Source organism: Monodelphis domestica, chromosome 3 (assembly GCF_027887165.1).
Source record: "Monodelphis domestica isolate mMonDom1 chromosome 3, mMonDom1.pri, whole genome shotgun sequence".
NCBI classification, from domain to species: domain Eukaryota; kingdom Metazoa; phylum Chordata; class Mammalia; order Didelphimorphia; family Didelphidae; genus Monodelphis; species Monodelphis domestica.
Window position 1 is genome coordinate 428,562,804 of NC_077229.1, and position 19,927 is coordinate 428,582,730.

At 36.6% G+C, this 19,927-nt stretch overlaps 1 long non-coding RNA gene across 1 annotated transcript in view; it reads right to left on the reverse strand.

Annotated features, from left to right (window-relative positions):
* Positions 1–16,970: 16,970 nt before the first annotated feature.
* Positions 16,971–19,927, reverse strand: part of LOC103093358 (uncharacterized) — a 37,377-nt gene continuing 34,420 nt past the window's right edge. Inside the window, exon 3 of the long non-coding RNA XR_001628549.2 lies at positions 16,971–17,120. This is a non-coding gene — a long non-coding RNA (uncharacterized LOC103093358). The remainder of the gene's footprint in view (positions 17,121–19,927) is intronic.

Here is a 19,927-nt window from a genome sequence, read left to right on the forward strand (position 1 = left end):
GATTATTTGTTTCTTGAACACCTCCAAACAATATAAATGCAGAGAAGGACAGTAACAACAACAGAATGACAACAAAGAAACCGGTAAGAAACTTTCTAAGTGTTCTCAAAGAGACAGGAGTGAAGGTGAACATCTGGTAAAGGTACCAGTGAAGAGGTAGACTGGGAGGTGCTATGGACAGAGCTTGGCAATACCCAGTCTATTGATGAATGTTTCCTTCATGAGACTAAATTATAATGTTGGAGAATACATTGAAGAAGGGGAAGGTAACACTGGAATAGGGAGAAGCAAGGTCAAATCAATGATTAGCACTGAGGGGAAAGCAGCCTTGCCATCTTAAAAGAGCCTCCAGGGAAGCAAATCAAAGAGATGTGGTTGCAGGGAAAGGAATAAGCCCAGATTGGTGGAGTGGGGTGGGATAAAACTAGTGAATGGTCTTATGGATAAAGAAGAGATAAAGGGAACTGAAGACTTTATTCTGGATGAAGCCTGGGAAATTTGGGAGTAGGATTCTCTGGAGACAACTAATACATAGAGGAGCAAGAGAGCATGGACACAGGGGAGGATATTTCAATGCAAAATAGAAATAAAAAGATCGTCAAGAGAGAGTATAGATCAGTGATGGGCTCTATAATCAGCAACACAGTGGTGGAAGGCTACTTCCAAGGTGCAGTGTCTTCTCTGACACCTGTAATAATTGACATTGTTCTAAAAGCGAGGCACAATGAAAAAGGGGATTGATGGGGCAAGCTGTATAAGACAATAGCAGGAAGAGCTATAGTGGAGAGTCTAGAATGGATACACTGTGAGCTTTGATTGCATGGAAAATCCAGAGAAAAGAAAGAGAGTAGATAATTAAAGAAGGTGGGTCTGGAGTAAAGAGAAAGAGAAGATGGATAATAAAGAGAGTGACATAGATCCTTTTTGGAAAGGGCCACAAAATGAAATCTCAAAACTATGGAATAGATCTAACTGAAGGGGCAGAAAGTAAGAGCTAATTTACTTGATTGAAAGGGAAAAAGAAGGTGAAGAAATATATAATCAGATAAAATCAGGAGAGAAATAGGAACTAATAAGGAAAATCCAAAATAGAAAGAGCTATCAAATGAGAAGATAAGGGATGAGGGGAAGAGAGTCAATGGGAGCAGGGCCATCTTAAAAAAAAAAAGTAAAGTGGACAAAGGAAAGTGGAAAGAATGATAGCATAACAAAAAATCAAAAGTGAAGCAACAAAATTATAAAGATTAAGTAAGACTCAAATGAAGAAATATGAGAAAACACCAACCTACCCCTTCATGGAGATGGAAGGTCTACAGGTCTTACACATTACTCATGTTTTTAGACTTTTTCAATGTGTCAATTAGTTGTGTGATTTTTTTTTTCATCACCAAAATAATTGTCATATTGGATGGCTCTCTGGGAAGGGAAGAGGGGGAATTATGATGATGTAAGAAACAGAAAATATGAATAAAAACTTATTTAAAAAACTGCATTATCTCACCCCTCTGATCAGAAGTACTTGTTAACTCTGTATTAACTACAGCATAAAATCCAACCTTTTGATGCTGATATTCAAGATTCTCTAGAATGTTCCGCTATAATTTAAAAAATTACAAAGAGGAAAACATTGACATTGTATAGGGAAAATTCTCTAACAATCAGTTTTATCCAAAAATTGAATTCCCTTTCTTAGGAGGTAATATATTCCCTGTTACTGGAGGTCTTGAAACAAAGATGGTACAATGATTTGTTTGATTGTTGTAGAAGGAATACTTGTTCAGAATGCATAGCCTCTAAGGTCTCTTCTAAGACTTAAACTCCTTGGTACTCTCCTACAATTTCTCAAAGTTAACCTTTATTTATGCAGACTTATCCTTTTTTACTATTCCTTGAAACCAAGCAAGTTCATTTTTTGATTCTTTGCCTTTGTCTCTGCAGTGACCTTAGCTTCCTTCAATCCTGAAAACTACTAGTCTGTACCTATATAAATTCCATCATCCTTCAAGCCCCTATGATTCCCTCCTTTTTTGAGAAATCATCATATTTAGCCACCTGGGTCTTATCACACCCTTTTAGCTCATTGCTTGTATCAACACTCTGCATCTACTATTCTTTCTGGTTTCAACTTCTCAGAACAAAATGCCCTTCTCAGGAGAAGCTCATCACTTCTAAATTTTCCATCATACTACTAACTCAAATCTTGATTGACTCCATCTCCATCAGCCTAATTTCCCCTCTTTTTGGAGGGCTGGAAGTGTAGTATAGCACTTTTCTCATTTATAGCACTTAATTTGTAGAGGGTAGAAACTATACTCTCAGATCACTCCACCTTGCATTCAGCTGCCCTGCCTGGTTTCACCTCCACAGAAAAAAAATGCCCCCAGTTAAGTACCCCTGGTGTATCTTCCCCTGAACCCTCTATCCATGCTTTCCTGCCTCCTTTTGTATATTGTTATCCCCTTTAAAAGCTTATTGAGGGCAGAGACTCTCTTTTTGAAAAGTTACATCCCTAGCATTTAGCACAATGTTTGGCATGTCATAGGCACAGAATAAACATGTATTAGATTGGACTAGATCTGATTCATTTTGGTGTTAATATGTGGTCTTTTACTATTAATTACATATTTTAAGTTCATTTGCTTCATTTCCCCCAACAAGAAAATAAGCTCACAAAGCAGGGATCACATTTCCGGCTTTTCTGCATCTCATTTAGCATTTAGTATGGTGCAATCACAAAGTAGGTGACTAACAGGTACATCTTGAATTGATTAATGACATACTACTGATTGACTATTGTTCCTTTCAGTCTTACCTGAAAAACATACTGACTCCCAATAATATTCTTAAAAAAAAAACGTATATACAGGTATAATAATAAAAAAAAAAAACCACCATCAAGTCAACATGTTAGCTAGCATTTATGAAGTCCTGACTATGTCCCAGGTGAGACAACTAGGTAACACAATGGTTAGAGCACTGGGTCTGGAGTCAGGAAGTTCTGAGTTCAAATCTAATCTCAGATATTCACTAGGTATCTGACCCCAGGCATCTCACTTTACCTATTTGCCTGTATCCCCAGGAGATGGGAATGGGAAACCACATATGAAAACCTCATATGAAGAGTCTGACATGATTGAGTGACTGCTAAGAGCTGAGGATACCAAGAAAGATGAAAAATAACTTCTGTCCTCTAGGAGCTTACAGTCTAATGGAGAAGACAACATACAAACGACTAGGTGCATGCATGATGCAGACAAGGTAAATTGGAGGTAATTAGCAGAGGGAAGGCTGCTTATAGAAGTAGAGAGAAACCGACTGGCAGAGATGAGGGGAGAGAACATTCTAGGTATAGGGGACAAGAGAAAAAAGATACAGAGTCAGGAAAGGAACATCAAGGAAACTTGTGGTGTTGGTATTATTTCTTTGGAAGGGAGTAAGTTATAAGAAGATTAGAAAAATAGGAAGGCTCTAGGCCAGTGATGGTGAACCTTTTTAGAGTCTGAGTGCCCAAACTGCAACTCTCACAACACATGTGAGTCCCCCATCCCCTAACCCCAGAGAGGAGAAGGAAGAAGTGCTCCCATTGGGTTTCTGGGCAGAGGGATGTGTGATGTGAGAAATGTTCTCAGGCACATGTGAAGAGGATAAAGGGGAGCATCCCATGCCATTGGTTCATCAACATGGATCTAGACTATGAAGGAAGGGCTCTAAAGGCCTGAAAGGTGGCTTTATATTTGATATAAAAGGACATAGAGAAATATTTGTTTGTACTAAATATGGGGGTAACATGGTCACATCTGAGCCTTAGAAAAATCACTTTCGAAGTTGAATGAAGGATGAAGGAGAAGAGTACTTGAGGTAGAAAGACCCACCAATGAGCTATTGCAATATTCTTGGTCTAAGATGATAAGATCCTGCACCAAAGTTTTTACTTTGTCAATGGAGAAAAACCCATCCATGGAAAATATTGAAAAAAATAGAATAGCAGAATATAGAGACTATGGTAAATCCACCAAGATAATCTTCTTGACTCAGATCAGTCTATAGGTGGGCAGAAAGGCAATGCTGTAGATTAGTTAGAGTCTGTGTCCTGGTAGAGACAAGAATAACAAAATATAAATTCTGCCCCTTTTCATAAGGGTTAGGGTATTGAAAGGGAAAGGAACAATACAAGTTATACACTCTTTTAAATGTAATAGTTCTCTGATTACAATAGACACTAGCCAGAGGTATAAGAAATTGTGATATACAAATTATATGTAGTTAGGTAAATCCAGGTATATAAATTTTGGTCCAACTTTGTCCAGTTGAGGAGATGAGAGTTATTGAATGTCCTTCATCTAGTTAACTCTGTCCAGTCATCTGGATCTAGTCTTCTTATTTCAAGATTTCTTTAAAAAATGTCACCTTTGATTCAGTCTCTTTTCCACCCAATTTAATCTGAGCTTCTTTCCATTGTTTTCAAGAAGTCTGTGTTTCTTCTTCCATTAGACTAAATTCTTTTTTAATCTTTCCCTCTTAATAGGCTTCCCTCTTCCCTCTAAACTAGATTCCTTTATTGATCAACCTGTTCTCTCAACCCAGAGCTCCCAAGGCAACTTTGTTTGTTTGTTTGTTTTTTTCTTAACTCTATAAAAATTCATTCTAATGTTTCTAATTCACTCTTCTGATTTCCTTACTCCTCTGACAAAATACTATCAATGGCTTCCCATTGTCTATTGAATGGAATAACTGCCACAATCTGACTCAGACAAATCCTTCTAGGCTTCTGCAATATTATGCCCTTGTCATGGACTCTACATTGCAGTGAAATTGCATTCCTCACTATGCTCTATTTTTGTCCCATTCCTTTGTTTTTGGTGTGTCTTTGCTGATATTTTATTGCATATTTGGAATGAACCTTTCCATCATCTCCTCCTGGTGCAAAGTCCATCTTGGACATGTATGCTACCACATGCATGAGCCTTTTTCCTCAGAAAAGTGATTTCTCCCTCCTCAAATTTCTCCTCACACTTTCCCTGGACTTGACATATTCTAATTTGCATTCAAAGTATTTGTCGAATCCCCTCCTTGGATCCTGAACTCTGTTATATTTCACTTGTATATCCTTAGAATCTAGAAACGAACATAATAGGTACTTCAGAGATAGTTGCTCAGTTTAATTTAATCACACTAGCCAATCAACCAACTGCCAAAAACTTGTAAAAATATCTCACACTAAGGCATGTTCAATGCATTCCTAGTTATCTCTGTCCTTTAGAAAGCCATTTCCCAAAATACCCATTAAGAAAAAGCCTGGAGGCCAATCCTTTGACTTGCTAGGAAGCTCATTATTTGACTAAACAGGTGACATATTTTGGAAGAGGTAAATCACTGATTGTTAAAACATTTCACTTTAATTTTGATGACTCACCCAGTCAGTCTGATTTCTCATTTTCTGTCCAGAAGTGAAATAGCCACTATCGGCATTCATATTTATTTATTTTTATAGACACCATCATCTGGTAATCAAGTATTACATTATAAGAGGCTGATTTTCTGAAGCATGAAATGGATATATAAATACAAGTCTGTGACCTGTAACATCCAATTTCAAATCTGTTATCCAGAAACAACAACCTAACAGGTAACTCAAGATTTTCATCCATTACACATAAAATTGTAAATATTCAAAAGCATTAATCATGCAAAGTGAATTTAGAGTAACTCCACTCATGGGGGAGGGGGTTAGACTAAATATCTCATTTATACCAAGTTTTGTTTTCCAAATTCAATTCTTTTCATTTCTCCTCCCATTTCTCAAATTCAGAGATGAAGAAAGAAAGGGGACAGCATTTAAGAAGAACGGCTTCAACAGACACATCCAGAATTGACACATTCATTCTGTTTTTCAACATTTCACAGAATCTGGCTTCAGATCATCAGAATAATTTATTATCCAGAGTACTCACAGGAATTGGAAGCTGGTGAACAACCCAAAAAAGTACACATCATATTAGTTCTAGGCAAAATTATCCAGAAGGTAATAATTGTAATTGGTGTTCCTTCATGCCTGCCCTTCCCTTAATTCCACCCTAATTATAAGTATTCTTGACCTATGTCTAGTCATCTCAGGATTCTTGATATTTATCCCACTTGGTTTCTGAGCATATGTTCTCCCCAGACCTTTTCTTCCTCCCATCACTCAAGTATCTCGGGTAAAGAACAGATAAATTAACTTGCACTGATTTTGTAAATAGACACAGTGGTGTGATGCATGGTTATCCTTCCTCAATAACATGTCATAGGATCATGGATCTAGAATTAAAAAGAATCCCAGAAGTCATTAAAGTCAACCCACTGATGTATACTTTTGGACTATGTGTCAACTCTGAACCCTTTGGGATCTGTTATTTTACAGATGAAGAAATTAAGACCCAGGAAGATTAAAATACCATTTACAGGTAAAAGTATCAGAGATGGAATTTGAATTCAGGTCCTCCTACTCTAGCAACAGGATTCTTGCTACTATAACATGTATTTTTGACAGTTAATGGCATAAAACAAAGTAATGAGTAATGAGAATTATAGGCTGTGACTAGACCAGTAAAGAAAATATTTTGAGATAGGGAGACTATTCTTAATCTAAGGAGTTCAAGTGACCTACCTATGTGTGAGGTTGACCTTACACACCTATCATACATTGCCTATAACTTTACATGTACAATTAATTAAAAAGGAAAGGATCACTTGAATTTTAAAAATCAACTCTTCCTAGCTAAAATCAGTTTCCTGGCAATTTGAATCCATTTTCTCTTCTTCTGTTCTCAGTAATGGAAAGCAACTAGTCTACATTTGTCATTCCCAATAACCCCTAATACAAAATCACATTCTAGTTTCCAGAATAAAAAACCCAAATGATTTTAAACTTGTCCATTAAATTGTACTTTTCAATATATTCACAATATGTTGGCATTGGGATTTTTTTGGCCCTTCAACTTTTTCATTTGGTTACCCCTTAAAGTATGGAGTTTCTAATGCAATCTGCCATTCAAGTAAAGATTTATAAAGGGAAAAGTGAATGCCTACATAGATTCTGATACTTCACACATTAAAATAAGGCATGATTGTTGACCAGTTTAAAGGGAGGAATACACTTACATTCTTCAGACTAAAAAATGAACATTCTTTGGCCCATATGGGATAAGTAAGATTAATTATTTTTCAATAATAACATTTCATAATTTTATGGTCCTATTTTACTAAGATATAAACCCCTTACTTTTATGCTAGCATGAGCATCTAGAAAAAAGAAAAAGCTTCCCCTCTCCCCAAACTCTTACCTCTCATCTTAGAACCAACACTGTGTATGGGTTCCAAGGCAGAAGAAAGGTAATATCTAGGCAATAGGGATTTATTGGGACATAATTACCTTCCCTATCTCTTTTAACTAAATCTATTTTTACTTTGGCTTTGTCAGATATCATGATTATGACTCCTGCCTTCTTTTTATCAATTGATGGCCAATAGATTTTGCTCCATCTGATTACCTTTACCCTACCCTATGTATGTCTACCTTCCTTGTGTGTGTTTCTTGTAGACAACATATTGTAGGATTTTGGATTCTAATTCACTCTTCTATTTGCTTCCATTTTATGGGCTCATTAATTCCATTCACATTCAGAGTTATTATTAACAGCTGTGTATTTCCCAACATTTTGATTTCTAGTCCTGATCCTGTCCATTCTTCTTTCACTATTTCCTTCTACACCAGTGTTTTGTTTTTACTCAGTTCCCCAAATTCCCACCCTTATTTTACTTCCCTTTCTACAACCTTTCCCTTCTTATTCCCCTCTTATTTTCTTTACAGTCTTTTTAAACTACCCCCTAACTCTCTCCCTCCCTTGTATTGCTTCCCTCCCCACCAGTCTGTTTGCTACCCTTCTGCTTCTCTTTAGAGCACAAGTCAATTCTCTGCCCCAATAGATCTGATTGGTCTTCCCTCTTTGATTCAATTTCAATACATGTAAGAATTAAATATTTCCTGTCTCCAACCTCTTTACCCTTCCAATGTATTGGTTTTCTCCCCTACTCCCGCCATGAGCTTCTTTGTGACATATAAATTTAGCCTATTTTGTCTCTTTCCCCATTTCTCTTAGTATTAACCTCTTTTTTTACCTCTAGTTTTACACACACACACACACACACACACATATATATATATATGTCTTGGCATTTCATCCTATACAGTTTATCACCTTTCCCTCTAAGTATAATTCTTCTAGCTGCCCAGATGATAATAACAATTCTTAAGAATTACAAATATCCTCTTTTCTTGTATGGATACCAATCATTTTAACTTATTGGGTTCCTTAAAAAAAGTGTTGTTTTTTTCCCTTTCTTAATTACCTTTTGGTGATTCTCTTGAATTCTGTGTTTGGGCATCAAATTTTCTGTTTAAGTCCAGTCTTTTCTTTATGAATGCTAGGAGGTCTTCTATTTTATTAAATGACCATACTTTTCCCTGCAAAAATATAGTAAGTTTTTCTGGGTAGTTGATTCATGGTTGTAGACCTAGTTCCCTTTCTTTCTGGAATATCATATTCCTTTCAGTCCCTCACTATAGATGCTGCCAGCATCTTATCCTATCTTATTCTAACTGTGATTCCATGGTGTCTGAATGACTTCTTTTTATAAGCTTGTAATATTTTTTTCCTTGGTCTGGTAGTTCTTGAATTTGACTATAACATTCCTGGATGTTGTCAATTGAGGATTAAGTATAGGAGGTTATCTGTGAATTCTTTCAATCTCCTCTTTGCCCTCTTACTCTAGAATATAGGGATATAGAATGATATCACGACTTTTTCTTTTGTCATGATCTTCTGGTAGTCCAAGAATTCTTACATTGTCTCTCCTTGACCTGTTTTCTAGATCTTCTGTTTTGTTGAAGTGTTTCATATTTTCCTCAATTTTTTCATTCTTTTGATTTTGTTTTATAGTTTCCTGCTGCCTTGTGAAGTTGTTTGCTTCTAGTTGTTGGATTCTAGTTTTTAAAGACTGAAATTCATCCCGGGCTTTGTGGCCATCCTTCTCCTTCTGATCTTTCATCTTCTTTGTCTCATTTTTAATCTCATTAGTTTTGGTTTTCAAGACCCTGTTTTCTCATTTTAGTTCAAGTACCAGATGACTTATCTTGCTTTTTAAGTTCTTTTCTCAGTTATCTTCAGCCTCTCTTAATTGTTTTTTGAATTGTATTTTGAGTTCTTCCAAAGTCTGTGTCCAATTCACTGGAGTTTCTGTGTTTTTGCTTGCTGTTCCTTGATCCTCCTCTCTTCTATTGATCCTCCTTTGTTCATTGCCTAAATAGAAACTGTTGATTGTAATTTCTTTTTTCTTTTTTTTGTTTACTCATATTTTCTCCTTCTTTCCCCTCTGTAGTTGCCTGTAGTCTTTCTCCTCTCATTATATGCTGGATCTGTGTGTTTGGGCTATTCTGTCCTGAAGGGGCTTCTTCTCTGTTCTACTGATTGATCAGGTTAGTCAGATCTTCCCCAGCTGACCACAGAAGCTGAGAAGGAGCAGGACTTCCCATCTTGTTATCAAATTTGTTGCCCCTAGTTTGTTGCTGCCTTTTACCATTGGAACTGAGTCAGCAAATCTCTCAGATCAGTCTATGGGGGAGGGGTGTTGGAGCTTGAGCTTCCCTTCCCTCTGAAGGCTTATTATTTGCCCTATTGATGAGATTGAGTCAGGGTAGAGTTGATCTGCCAAGGTGGCTGTGCCCTGAGGCCAAAACCTAGAGTAGGGGAGGCAAGATAGAGCATCTTGGCTGTGACTGGGCTGCCTGCTCTGTGCTTCTCCTACAGTGGTCTCTATACCACCTATATTCAATGTCCTGAGCCTGGCACAGCTGTGCCAGTAAGGTACCCCTCCTAGACTAGTTCCCTTGCCACATAGATTCTAGCCACTGATGGAGGCTCAGCACTGTAGGTGTGGGAGGGGTCCTGGGACCTTCCTTCTTCCTTCCCTTTAAACCCAAGTGTTCTTGAATTCAGTCTTTTTTTGGGGGTGTACCTTTTAAGTTGGTTCCAGGAGGAGGGTTCCCTAGCTCTGTCCTGTTGTTAGATTTAGTTTTCAGTCCCCTCAAAGCATTGTGTTTTTTATTGGTGAGGAAGGGTTTGAGGAGGTGTGAGGTGTTGCTGTATCTAAGCCGCCATTTTGACTCTACCCTTAACCTCTTTTTTGCCTCAGTTTCTTTAACTATATAATGGATATATTAGTAGCACCTACCTCTTAGTATTGTTTTCAGGATGAAACAAAACAATAATTTTTCAGATTTAGCACAATGTCTTGTACTATAAGTAAACACTATAATTGTTAGTTATTAAAATAGCTGAATTTCTGGAGATTGAAAAAAAGCCAATTACTTTATAAGTACTTTCCAAAAGCTATAACACAGCTCCCAATCTATAACTTCAAGCCCAAACCTCTCAAAATTAGAAAGAAAACCACTAGACACTTCATATTTCAATTATGAATCTCCAAAATAAAAAATTATTTTCAAATTTGTAGACTAAATTTTAAAAGTTTTATTTAATAAATATAACCTCACATTATATAATATATGAATATAAAGAAAATATCAACATAAATGTTCATACAAATGATATATTAATATAAAGAGCATATGCATATAAATGTTTAAATAGAAAAGAATGTATGAATATTAATAAATATAAATAATATATGATTATATTTTAAAACATATTTTTGCTATATTTCTATATTCACATATATGTGTGCATATTTTCATATGAGTATATGTGGGTGGTATGCACATGCATGTATTATATATTTATGTGTTGTGTATGTCTAAACACCTACAAATATATACACAAATACACACTACCAAAACCTTTCTATTAGTTTTGGGATAATTCTCATTAAAATTCTTTAGTTTAGGGATCAAAATCATAGTAAGCCAAGGGCCTCTTTACCAACATTTTGCTATCTCCAAAAGGCTGAGAGATGTTGGATTAAACCAAGCCTTAAAACCGGAGAAAGCAGGGCTTGCTGTCCTGCATCCTACATAAAGATCACTTCTAACAGGGTGCTGCTGCCCTGTGTTCCTTGAACTCAATTGTCGACTTTGCGCAGTTGACCCCAGAGGACGCAGCTGTTTATAATGTAACTATGAAAATAAAATGATTAAACTCAACATACTAGGCTTCTCTGAAAATAAAAATGTATTCTATTCCTAGACAGTTGTTAGAATTCAATTTTTCACAGGAAGGACTTTCAGAACAACTTAATTAGGAAGGGACACACTATACATAGGAATACTCTTCCAGAGAAGGGGAAGAACAAGTCCCTGGATTCTTAATTAGATTAAGTTTTGTCAACATAAATTCCATAGCAACTAAGAAAGAATTCCCCAAGTGTTAAGAAGAATATACTGAGTCTTTTGATCACACACACACACACACAGAGCACAAAGACGTTGGGAAACATAAAAGCAAAAACAAGTATTGTCTGGTATGGTAGAAAGAGCACAGGATGAGGCATCAAGAGATAACTGTGTTGTCTCCTCCTAACTCTGTGACTGTGGGAAAGTCACTTCTCTCAAATACTCATTTTCCATGGATGAATATAATAATATTTAGATTAACAGCCTTAAAAAGTAATTGTAATGATGATGATTTGTAAATTTGAAGATATTATATAAATAAGCAATTATTATTATCAATGAATAAAGAAGCCTTGAAATGCTTCTCATATGACTATTCCTGTTCTAGACATTTGAGGGAAGGAGGAAATATAAAAAAGGATCAGATGCAATCCTTGCCTTTTAGAAGTTTATAGTCTGGGTGAGTTTATCTCTCATTTGTGTATTATTTTCCCATCTATTCTCTGTCCTCCTACACGGAAATATGCTTTATCTTCCACCTCTCAGAATCTCTGGTTTGTCCAGTCTCAGTTCTAGTACCACCTCATACCTAAAGCCTTTCCTTATGCTGCCTCCCCCAGCCATTAGTGATTGCCCACCAAGATTTCTAGATGTAATGCATATTCACATATATGCACACACATCTACATATTGGTTATCTACATATATGCACACAAAATACATATATGTATTTTGTTACAGTTTTATAAAGAATAATATATGTTAACATAATAATGTAATAGATATGATTTATTATAAATATGTAATAAATTATAATAAATATGCTTATCTAAGAGAAACAAATTCTCATATTAGCCATGTTCAAAAATCTATGTTTCATTCTTTTATTTCTCCTCCCTCCCACCCACCTCTACTCTTCAAGAAGGCAGGGAACATGGCATAAACTATATATTTATATATATAATCAATATTTTTCAATATGTATTTCCCTATTCATCATGTTGTAAGAAGATACATACTGCTGACACAAGAAAAAATCATGGAGGAAATAAACATATATGGTATGTTTATAAGTGGGCATGCTATATGGATGGAATAGATGCTCCTGGAAGGAAGAGAATATTTCATTTTTATCTTTTAACCTTAAAGCCTAGTACAGTATATGGTACATAGTAGAGGCTTAATGAGTTCTTATTGATTCATCAGTTTGTGGAAGAAATACAACTAAAATACACGAAACTGCTCTATGAGAAGTATGTAATTGTATGTTAAATCGTTGACTAATACCTAAGTGCAAGATGAGTTAGGGAAAGAGAGATGAGAATGCCATGATAGCTGAGGAAGGCTTCATGAAATTACTGCAAAGAAAGTGCTAGTATAATTCATCTTCCCTTTTTTGTCTGAGTACCTAGGGAAAATAAAGTATATCTTCCTCAAGGCATATGCATGGTGATAACCAAGATAACCAAGAGAAGATGAATAAAGCATCCACCTGTGGGAGAGAACAGTAGCAACCAGGGGACATGATGCAGCAAGTTTTCTGCCATCATTTTGCACTGAGGAGAAAGCCTTGAGAGACTAGAGGACTCTATAGAAACTATTTAGCCTGTCCTGGGAAACTAGTGATTTCCCCGGTTTGATACTTGTGATGTCATCTATCTATGAGCAGTTTTAAGAAAAAAGGTGAAGGAGAGAAGAGTATTGGGGGGAAAAGAGAATGAGGGACAGGGGGAGAAGAGGAGATAGGGAAAGAGCTGTTAAAATTAAGAGAGGAAGAAATTAGAAAGAAAGAAAAACAGAAAGACATACAGGGATTCTACACTTCTACTTCAAGTAACTATAAGTAACTAAATGTATTATGTGAATATTTAGGACTCATTCAATTTTTCATTTGCTTTTTCTTCTTTTAATAAAATTTATTACATTCTGTACCAAGATACAGTCAAAATGGGTATGTGATTTAAACATTAAGAGTGATATTATAAATAAATTAGGAGAACATAGAATAGTTTACCTGTCAGATCTATGGAGAAGGGAAGAACGTATGACAAAACAAGAAATAGAGAATATTACTAGACATACTAGATTAATTAGATATAAAATGAATAATTTTAATTATATTAAAAAGAGTTTCTACAAACAAAGACAGTGCAACCAGTATTAGAAGATGTTCAATTTAAATTGTGGTTGGAATCTGAATATTTATATAGGTGGATGCCAGGGATTTAAATTCTAAATCCCAAAATGAATTACTAAGTAAATGGAATTTATGGTAGTTTATTTACAATAGAGGGAAGATATTAAGGAAGAGAGAAAAGGGGAGAGAGAGAGAGAGAGAGAGAGAGAGAGAGAGAGAGAGAGAGAGAGAGAGAGAGAGAGAGAGAGAGAGAGAGAGAGAGAGAGAGAGAGAGAGAGAGAGAGAGAGAGAGAGAGAGAGAGAGAGAGAGAGAGAGAGAGAGAGAGAGAGAGAGAGAGAGAGAGAGAGAGAGCGCGCGCGCGCGCGCGCTATGGCTTCCACTGATACCAGTTAGAATTTCTAAGTCCCAGCCAGGGGAAGAGAGTCTCAAGATGATGGGGCCTTTCCTGGAGTTTTCACACCTCTAGAAAGGTGGGGTCCCAAAGTCAGCATTTCACTCACCAATGGTGACCGTCTAAAAGGAAAAGCAGTCAGTCTCCTGCACGAGCTCCTCCAGGGGTCCAGTTCTACAGCCAAGTCTGAGTGTCTGTCTTCCAGGCCAACTCTGAGTTAGAGATCTCAATCTCGTCGAATCAAAGATCTCTTCTTCTGGCCTCTGGTCCTCTTTTTAAAGATCTTTTTCTCTTGTATCACCTCCCTTAAATTTCACACCTACCAATTACAGCAGAGGCTTTTCTCCAGGACTGCCCACTCTTTAGTTCACACCTTCTTTGGTAACCTTTTGGGTTACTTAACACCTTTTTTTAGTTAGTTCACCTTTTGTAGTTACTTAACACCTTTTTTGTAGTTAAAATGGGTAGATCTACTTAAAGTACTGAGTTATCACCTTTTGTAGATTAAAATGTAAAAATAGATTGTGGATTACAATTCATTCTTCCCAATAAAGGAAGAGCTAAGTATCTTCATTGTTACAATCAGGAGATAGCTAAATCCAATCTTCACAAAGAGAAGCAACAAACGGGGGGGGGGGGGGGGAATTATAACAAACTTCTCTGATAAAGGTCTCATTCTTCAAATACATATGAAAAAAAGTCACATTTATAAGAATTCAAATCATTCCCCAATTGACAAGTGGTCAAATAGGCAGTTTTCAGATGAAGAAATCAAAGCTATCCGTAATCATATGAAAAATGTTCTAAATTACTCTTGATTAGAGAAATTCAAATCAAAACAACTCTAAGGTACTACCTCATACCTATCAGATTTGCCAATATAACAGTAAAGGAAATGATAAATATTGTAGGGGATGTTGCAAAATTGGGAAACTAATGTATTGCTATTGGAGTTATGAACTAATCCAACCACTTTTGAAGGGCAATTTGGAATTGTGCTCAAAAGACTTTAAAAAATGCAAACCTTTTGATCCATTAATACCACTACTAGATCTGTATCCCAAAAAAATTTTAAAAAAAGGAAAGGGCCTGTTTGTACAAAAAAATACTTATAGCTGCTCTCTTTGTGGTGGCAAAGAATTAGAAACTGAGGGGATGTCCCTCAATTAGGGAATGACTGAACAAAATGTGGTATATGATGATGATGTAATACTATTGTGCTATGATGATGATGATGAACAGGATGATTTCAGAAATAGATGGAAAGACCATGTCAGCTGATGCAGAGTGAAATAAGCAGAACCAGGACATCATTATAACCAGTAACTGCAATATTGTGGGATAATCAAATGCGATAGATTTTGCTACTAATCGCAATACAATGAACCAGGACAATTCTGAAGCCTTTTGAAAAAGAATGCTACTATCTACATACAGAGAAAGAACTGTTGAGGTAGAAATGCAGGTGAAAACATATGATTTATGACTTATTTGGGTAAATATTTTGAGGTTTTGGTTCTATAAGATTATTTGCTTACAAAAATGAGTAATATGGAAATATGTTTTATGTGTGATAATACATATATAAGCCAGAGTGGAATGGAGGAGGGAGGAAGGGAGGAAGACCATATGAATCATATGACTTTGGAAAATTTATGTAGAAGTTTGTTATTAAAATAAAAATATTAATTAAAAGAAAGAAAAATATTTACTCCTTTAACAATGTGAACCAACTGCTTGAACATCATTTTCTGTACAATATGAATTTGTTTTCCATCTTAACCAATTGTTTAACTGATGTTTTTAAGTTCATGATTGCATGTTTATGGCAAGCAGGGGTGATATCATTCTTCATTTTTGGGAGCACTGGACTGGGCATCCAGAAGGCTTTGGAGTACTTGTTGACAACATAAAACGAATGCTCTGGCAGCCCCAGTCAGACACAGCCTGAGCTGGAGAGAGGTTAATGGCATGTTCAGAATTCATCTCCAAGTTGTTCATTAGTGTGAAACGGTTCCCCAATCATTTCTAGGGATGTTCAGATAAGACTTTATTCAGAGCAGATTGGAATGAGACTGTGCCACAGAGTTCTTAGCATAGATTCTCTTTATTGCAGGCTGCAGGGGAAGAGGGAGAAGTCATGTCTTGGGGAGAAAAGAATGGCCTCAGAGCCTTGGAGAAGGGCCTTGGAGCCTATTCGGTGGTCATTTGTACTGTGGCATGGGCTGGTATAGGGGGCTGCTTGAAGTTAAGTTGTTACCCAAGCAGGCAGCCTAGAGAATGAGGGAAGAAGTAAAGCAGGAGTGCCAAAGGAGAGAGTCCAGGAATCATCATCACACAGGAATTTGATCCCTGGAAGAAGACATAGATAGATCAATAGAGTGGGAAAGGGAACAGAGCTGGATCTTGACAGAAATTGTTTACTCAGTGTTCTGGTGCCTCTTGACTGCTCTTGTGCCTCTCTGCCCAGAAGGTCTTCAAGCTCCTTCGAATGGTCCAGAGCCCTGGCAGTAGAGCAACCCAGACACTATTCTTTGAAGGAGACGCTGTCTCTACAGACCCAGCATTAGTAATTAGTAAAAAAAATACAATTCTGAGTATTTTTCTAGTAGTAATGATGTGACATAGTGATACTTACCCTGTGCTTCTTAGCAGAGGGATGCCCAAGGTTAGAAATGAAGCCCAGGATTGAAAGGAACCTTAGAACTCATTTAGTCCATTGCCTCTGAAGAGGAATCTCTTCTACAACATAGTGGCAGTGGGGAGTTAAAGAAGGGAAAAGACATTCAAGACATTTCAAAGAGAAAAAACTGTGGTATTGGGGAACAGGATATTGGCAGAGAAGAAAGGATCCAAGATGACTGAGGATTTTGAGCTTGGATGACAGGGAAAATAGTGGAACCATAATGGAAATTAGGAACTCAGGGGGAACAAGATGGGGCAGAAATAGTGGTTGGAAAGGGGAAGGGGAATGATTAAAAATCACTTTTGTCTTGAAGAGATCACATTTTTTATTTCTTCACATAAAATGATAATTTTCATTTTCATTCCAATTTTCAATAAAATACAATACAAAACTTACACTTAAAATACATTAAAGTTTTGATAGAATCTAACAAGAAAGACATTTAAAGCTCAGTGCAATGTATCATCCTTAACTCGTGTCTTCTTTTTTTCTTCTATCAGATTGGGTCAAACTTCAGGCCTGAAAAAATAATAATTTGAAACTAGTTTTCTCTATGATATATCACCAGGATGCAATGGGCTTTGGAAAGAATAGATCCTTTTTATTATGCATAAGTCATTTGCTTTAGATTTGGGTTGCATGAATGCTCCCAGGACTTGTCTGTTATCTATTGAGAGATTGCTGTATTTCTGCTGTAATGGAAGGCACTGAACAAAATTGCAAACTAACTCATGTTTCTGCCACACACAAAAAAAAAACTATTATTAAAAAACAACTTAACTAAAATGACACTAGCAATTGCAATAAAAAGACTGGGAAATTATACCCTTTTCAATATGCCTTGGATTTAATAAGTGTTTTTCCAATATTGGAACAGTTATATATCATGTATCAGAGATAAATATATAATTTATAGTTTTTGTTTCTCCATGAAAGAAATAACAATCCAATCAGAAAGATATTAAGGAAGAGTCCACAACAAGTATTCTGAAACTTATAGGACATTATAAATTATAATTAAGTTCTCTAATTTCTAAAAGGTTTTGTCTAGCTAATAACCTTAATTACTATACTTAGAGCCTTTAATTATTTTGTTCTATTCCCAATTCTTCTAATCCCAAAATGAGAAGCAGCACCTTCCTACTTAGTTTGCCATTTTTTTCAGAATAAAGAAAGACTTCAATCATTTCTCTCACTTTCTCTCCACCTACCAGATCAGTGCTTAAGGAATTAAAAGAAATATGATGAAAAATGCTAATGTGTCTATTATATCAAGCTCTTTGAAAGGCCATGATTGTAAAATATGTTTATTTCATTCTCCAAGTGCACCCATGTTGTAGGTTAAATATTTTAAGTAAATTTAATTCCAGCAAAAGAAGCAACATTGATTGCTTTTTGGAACCAAGTCCATTATTCCCAAACAATTTAGGTAGGCCCACAATCCACAACTGGAACTGGCAGATGAAGCTCCTCATTCATTGCCTGCCAATTGAGATGCAGGCCTCACTTCTGTCAATGAGTAATTTCCCTACTCTTTCCATTGTTCAGCTTTTTTGAAAGCTATAAAGGAGGGAAGAAAGAACTCCTCAGTTCTCCATCAAGCATTTACCCCCAGAGGGTCAAGGCAGTTTGATACTCTGATTGCTATTTATCTTGAGAGAGACAGACAGACAGAGCTGAGAGGTAGAAATACAGAGTGACAGTGACCCAGAGACAGAAATAGAGACAGAGATTGAGGAGACAGACAGACAGATAGACAGACAGAAACAGTATAATTAGTCCTGTTGTAATCAACAAGAAGCTTAGGAGTCAAGAGAAACCATCCCCTGTTACCTACCCAGTGAATCCACTACCAGGGTATTTTGAGACAATTTGCTATCACCTTAAATTAACCAGATAATTGACAAGAAGTAGGACTGAGGGCCTGCAATATCTCTATTGGCTATCTTCATAGACCAAATTTACTTGATAATTGACAATCTGTTGCCTGATTACCTCAGCCAAAAATTAAATTCCTGAGACACTTATTGTCTGAACCACTCAGATGGCAGTTTTCATAGATTGTCTGTTATATTTTTCATAAGCATGAGTCAGAATAACAGAATATGTGAGCTAGGAAGGATCTTAGAAATAATAGAGTCCAGCCCAATATTTTATAAACAAGGAAACCGTAGCCCAGAAAAATAAGATTACTTACCTAATGTTACACAACTAGAAAGTGGCAGAACCAGTGATCAAATCAAGGTACTTTGATTATTTCCTACCAAATCACATTATAACCTCCTTAAGAACCGGACCCAGAGTTATATCCTTCTGACCTACATACATCTGTCCCTCTTCCCTTAGATAACTCTCTCCTCTGTGGTTCATGCCACTGTTCTCTCCTAGTTCTCCCCCTACTTGTCTGACCACTTCCTCACCGTCTACTTTGCTGAATCTTTAATTAAATCAGCCCTAGAAACTCAGGCAAACTATTATAATCAGGGCAATTCCTTTGTTCCCTTACATCCTCGGGTCTCCTAAACCACAACATTTAATGGTCCCTATAGGACCCTGAGGGGATTGTCCTCCTTTGATCCTCCTTTAGACTTAAGATGGACAGAGAGATGCACCTCCAGGGTATCTCCATATGCATCTCCATACTATCAGGCTGTATCTCAGACAACTGTCTGTTCCTAAAACTAAAGCATCTTTTATGAGGGTCATTCCCTATGTCTCCAGTCAGATGATCAAAACCCCTGACCTGAGGGTTTACCACTCTAGAGTCATGTCCTCACCACAACTCAGCATCTGTTGTAAAGAGTATAAAATCCCCAGAACTGATGTCGTCTGGGGGACAGCTTTTCCATCCATGCTGTCCTCCCAAGGAGCAGTCTTCCATCTTGCTGTTCCACCTGTACTATCCTTCTGGCCATTCTCAACATTATTTTCTAAATTAATAACTTTCCCCTTTTATTTCTAAGCTAAGTTTCGGAGTCTTGCATTCTTGCAGAAAGGTATCCTTCCCGAACCCCAGGGTGCGCCTCTTCACTCCCACAACACCCACTAAACTTACAATCTTTGTAAGAGTCTGTCCTAGCCCTTCTTCTCTTCTTCTATACTATCTTGCTTAGTTATGTTGGCAGTTCTCACAGATTTAATTATAATCTCTACACAGACAATTCTCAGATATATTTACTAGCACTAATCTCTCTCTTAACTTTGAGGATCACATCACCAGTTGCCTGTTAGAAACTGGATGCCTCAGAGACATCTAAGCATAATATCCAAAACTGAATTTAATGTATTTTCCAAAAACCTTTACCTTCTGAAATACCATATTATTT